A 6,000-nucleotide genomic window follows, 5' to 3' on the forward strand; every position below is an offset into this window, starting at 1 on the left:
GCATGAACCAAAGTGCTGGACACATAAAAAGTGTGATCTGATAAAGAGGAAAAGTAAGTCGATCCCCAAAGTAATTAGAATTCAATCCAGTAGTTTTTGAGTTATTTTGAGTCTTAGTCTGGACTGACATTGCCATCCTTACAATAGTGCCACAGGTGTGGCTAAAAATCATCAACTTTGATATTTTGAAAGTGATTTTTTTTGTTTTTATAATGTATTCTAAAGTGCAAGTCAGTTATAATAGATGATGATGAGGCATGTTTGACAGCAGCTTGCAACCAGCCAATATAAGTGCAGACTAGACTGACTTTGTATAGAGTCTATTGGTACAGTAATAGACTGTTTTATTGTCTCTGAATTGCTGACATTTGACACTAGGGCCTACAGCATTACTTGCGTACATGAGGACAAACTGTCCTTTGAACACCCTTATCATATAAATGGCTCACTACTATTACCTCCACTTACATGCATAGCAATCAGATGATATAAAAATCAGCTAAATCTGTGCAGTGGGACTCCTTTTTGAGCAGTCGCCCGTGAACTTGCTGAACCAGAAAGCGTGTGATGGAGAACACTTAGACCCTCTCATCCATTTCACATTTGTTCCAATCAATTATTGAAGTAGACAGCCAATTACAAATGAGAGGATTTGAGTGCCCGGCTTTCGTTTCTCCAAAGGCTTGCATTAAATGTCTCTTGGTGGTGAATAATTGGTGCGATTAATTTACTGTTTGGCGCAAGAGGTGTTTTCATCTGTCCGTCGGCAAAACGACCCTCCCTTATATGATTTAAAGTATTAAGATCAGAGAGGGGGGGTTGGGCTTGTCAGCAAGCTATAACAGGTTGAGATGAAGTTTTAATTGTGTTTTGATCCATGCGATTACATATAGCATTCTAGTTTTTAATCTGCAATTACCTCCTTCTTTGTAGCCCTAATTGGGATGGTTGAGTAGCATTGCATGCAAATGAGGATAGTTGTAAAGGAGTTGACTGCAAAAAAATGTATCCACCATTTCATGTATTCGCACTAAAGTAATGAAATAGGGACTTTATTTTTTCATCATCCTGTTTGCCGTTCATTACTCTCACTATTTGTTTAATTTGATGGCCAGATTGACAGCAAAGTAATGTATCTGTCTGCACTGAATGACAGGCCATAACAGACTGACATTCCATGTTGACGCTCCAACTCTGGATAATTTCCAGTTCACCACTCATCAAGAGCACCCACACAATAATGAATGCTTGAAAAGGGACGTGATGAAACATTAGATCTGTCCGCGGTCACAATGAAGGTTTAAGAGATGCAGTAGCTTTTTTAATGTGAATGAAAAAACCCCACATCTCCTTTTTTAGCTTCTTCCTATTAATACAAAAGGTGAGTAAGAGGTGGAACATTTCTAAATGTAGAATAAGCTCTCTAGAAAACCGTTTTGTCCTTGCTCTATATTATAATCCGAATTAAAACACCAGACAGGTAGAGGACAGGGACAAACTGGTGGGTTAGTGAGCCTCCCCCAGCATCGAGGGAAGCACAGGTGCACAAGGTCAGCACCCGTTTTCTCTGGAGACTCCCTTAAGGGTAAATGTGCCTATGATGGAATAGAGTGGCAACAGAACAGACGGGACGACTGCTGTAGGCCCGCGGCACTCAATCATTCTCCCAGTCCCACAATAGAGCTCCACATCACCGACTCCCAACAGACTGCCAGCAACGATAAGTCCACCTGCTAACTTCAGAATTCACACACACTTGTACTTTTACTGTATGTCTCCAGAGGCAAGCTTTATCAAACTACAGCTAATTCATGTAATATATGTAATATATATTACTACTATATATATCATTTATATGTAATGCATATTTGTGTTTTTATTGCACTATAGTCATCATGGTAGCCAAATCTGCATGATGAAACTACTTACATTTCTTTGTATTTTATCTTAGCAATATGTTTGACCACTAGGATCCTTAAAGATGCGGTGCTAACGTGTATAGAAATATTTAATGTGATTGGTGCAATTAGTGGTCAATCAAAGATGATCAGGATAATATGTGAACTGAATAAGAGCAGCAGTAACAGTTTGAGCTGTTCTCACTTTAAAGTAAAATGTGAATAAGTGAATAAACCAATTTACCCAATGAGCCACAGGGCAGGAGTCTATACTGTCGATCCCAACCAGTTACCAAAGGTTGGATCATGGAGGAGCGTGAGGTTGTCTTTGTGTTGGGTTGAAACGTACCTACAACGCTTTATCTGGTGATTCGTAGTCTTGCCAGACCTCTCTCCACAGATCTGTTTCGTTAAACCAGTCACAATCTGTCTCTGTCTTGAACAGAGCAAACCCAGGATAAGTATACAGTGATCTTGCAAAGTAATGTCATGGGAAAATGTGGGAAGTGGAGTCCTGACATCAAAATGGTGAAATCCTTGCAAAAGAAAACATGTATGTCAACTATGTTATATGACTTGTACTGATGAAAAAAGACGAGCAGAGCCTAATCATTAGTGCCATAGAGGTGAAGCCTGTCTTCAGTCTGTCTCCAGTCGCTCACTGGACTTGTTTAATCACAGATGATTGAATGGCTGTATGTAACTGTTGCGGAGCGTTATCAAACCTATATCACAGGGGCTCATGTGAAGTGAGTGGACAACTTGTGAACGCTTGTGACTGTCATGCCCAATGTTGATCCATCTTTTGACACAGCCATCAACAGTTGCAAGTCTTGTTGACTTGACTAAATGTACTGATCTGTTCTGCCTCACACAAGCATCAGGATAGTTTGTCTTTTTTTATCAGTAAAAAGTTTTGTTTCACTTTATGACAGGCATTTGTGGTATGATGGTAACATGCACGGTGGCACTGGAACTCAGGAATAGTCAGTGAACAGCAGGCTTTATACCAGTACCCTACATCCTGTGAGCCAGACTGGGTGATGTGTAACAATATAGATGCAAAACAGTAGGCCTTAAAAACTGAAAATATAGTCTGATTTGTTTTTACCACCTTTAATTTGCACCTGAATTTGTGAATTTCCGAATCTATAAAAGTCATAACACAGAGGAAAGGACTAATAGGACTCTCTCTTTAGGATTAATTAGATAAGCTCCTTTTAAATCCTTACTTTCCATTTTAATCCTCAAAAACTGGAATTATGTTTTGGCTATAGAAACTCAAAAGCACTGTAGAGTGTTTACTAGCCATGACAGCATTACGGGACAGACAAAGCTAACTTCTATTTTTGTATATGGACGTCTTTGTGAGTGCAAAGACACAGTAAGTGCACCACTGAGCTATCCTCGTGTCATTCAGTCGCACAGGTTGAAAGAAAGTGATATGTATAACATATGCAAGGCTTTGCATGCAGATGTGACACCATATGTCTTCATTTGACGGAGGGTTGACGCTCTGTCAGAATCATATCATGCTAATTTGAAAATTTTGTCCCTACATGTGCACATAGACCATGAGCAAAATCAGACACCTCTTTGTATTGCACGTGTGTAGTAAGATCTATTGTTTGACCCCACCACACCTCCACCAGTGCACACACACACTCTCTACATCGACCCTCGCCCACTTGTTTTATTCACATCCCTGAATCCAACTCGCAAGTATTCAATCATTTTGATTAAAAGACTGATTTTGTCCCGAAACTGTGCAGGAGTTGGAAACCTTACCAGCCAATGACATTTGAGGATTCATATATTTTCATAAACTTTTAACAATGTCAATGGGACATGTCTTCAATCTTAGCCTCACGATGGCAAAGGCACTCAATCTTTCTTTAGCTCTCGACAGAACATTTGAATATGAGTATAGGATTATTAATGTGACAGTTCATTGGGGAGGCATCATGGGGAGATTCAGAAGGAGAGGTATTCTCCTGCAGGTAGGTTTTAAAAGGGAAGTGCATAATGTTTGCTTCATGGTAGTAACTGATAATGCCACTGATCATGTTGTGGTCGTTAAAAGTTGGTAAAATGCCTCAAATGGAAAATTAACTTAAGGTCCACTTTCTAGCTTTTTCCGGAGCTTTTAATGGCAAACTGCATGTGTGGAGGAAGATCGTGGGAGGCTTTTCAAATCTCTGTATGTCAAACTATTGTTTCAAGGATCAAAAATTAACTTTTATGGTCAAGGTTTTAAAGAATTTTTAAAAAATCTGCATTAGGTAGTGGTTTTAGCTGTTTGGTGATTTCTAATAACGGTTAACAATAACAACTCTGGTTACACACATATTTTACTTTGACTACGACAATGTTTTCTCTATTTTCCAACTTTTAGTGTTTGGACCAAATTACTCATAAAAATAATGGCAGCTGAATATGATGAGCTGTTATTTCAATGTGTCAGATTCATAATTAATCATCATTTAGTTAATTATATTAGATCTGATTCGGTATCTGCAGATGATACTCAGTGTTACGGGACTCAGATTGGGATCGGGACCAAACAAACTTGATCAAGACATGCTTATTTGAAACTTTTTGGCTAAAATGACATCCAGGAAAATTCCAGTAATTTAAATGCCATACCTTTCTGTGTAGCTTTAAACTCTTTAAACTCTCAGTGAGCAGTCAAGAGCAGTTAGTGAAAGCACAAACTCATCATAGCTAATAACGTCACTGTAAGCCTTTTGATGATATAATGTAATTATTCGTTGAGTCTTTGATTGCGGTTATTAAATGTTTCCATGTGTTGTAATAATAGCAGCAGTTACATTTCATGAAATAAATTCTATAATTTGCTGTCTCTGCAGACATAGTGGTCTCTCTGCAGGATGGCTGAAAAACAGATCGTCTGTAATTTGAAGGCAGTTCATTAATCCCACTAAAGCCGCCCAGGCTTGATTGTTTGAGGTTATTGGAGTGGCTGTCAGTCCAGGTGTGTCCAACAACGGCATTGATTTGAGCAGTTTAAGTCAGTGCAGCAGTATTATCATCAGACACAATTCCTGAATCAAGAAAAACAAGCACACCTTCACAGCTGTAGCTCTCAACTCCCTCAAGCACAACTTGCAGAGCCATTGTGTTCTACTTTGTATCTTATTGTTGCATTCAGCAAGTTTCTGTTTTCTTCCTCATCTGTTTGTTTCCTCCTGAACGGTCACATCATCCTACCTCTCCACCTCCTGCCTCCTATCTCCTTCCTCCTTCCTCTCTTTATTCTTGTGTATCACGGCTTTCTTGTCATAAGAATGAATTGAATTTGTCCCCTTCAGTGCAAACAACAATAGACAGAGTGGGGACCTTCAGGAAAACAAATCGCCACCTCCTGTCCCTGTTGGGGATTGGATGCACTGTATGTGTGTCTGTGCACGTGTGCACGTGTATTGCTGATGAGGCTGAGGGGGCAGATGAGGAACAGGCCTATGCCAAAGAGGTACCCAGGGTCATTTATTAACATGTCATCCTCCCAGTGTCTGTTGAACCAGCAAGAGATCCAGACAAATGATGTTAATAATAATAAGTAGCCCTGTGGTGAGACTAGGAGGTCTGCACACGTGTCCGTGCTGGGCACCTGATGCTTATTATTAAAATAAAGAGGTGATAAGTTGATGTCTGCAGTACTGTATGTAGTCATGCAAAGTCTTTCAAATGCCAGATTAAGATTTCATGTGCCTAAAATAGATGCTTCTTTCTCCTCCTTCCTTATATGTATATTTTTTTCCTCTGTGCCTGAAGGCGTTTGTACCAGGACAGTCTGTAGGTGAATTCCCAGCAGTTGAAGTCCCAGAAAAAGTCCTCCTTGTGCTATATACATTAGATGTGTCACAAGCTCAAATTAAAGGTACATACAACTTTGAAAGGATAGACTTTGTGCCAAGAACCTAAAATGTCAATGATCCATGACTAGACACTCCATCATCTTGGGAGGGATGACTAGCCCAGCACACTGAGTGTGACGCATCCACATTCAAGGACACTTCTTATATCCTCAGTGTACATGATGAAATATGCATTGTTCAGGCATCCTGGAATCTCATGTGGG

This window comes from Pempheris klunzingeri, chromosome 16, assembly GCF_042242105.1.
Source record: "Pempheris klunzingeri isolate RE-2024b chromosome 16, fPemKlu1.hap1, whole genome shotgun sequence".
Lineage (NCBI taxonomy): Eukaryota > Metazoa > Chordata > Actinopteri > Acropomatiformes > Pempheridae > Pempheris > Pempheris klunzingeri.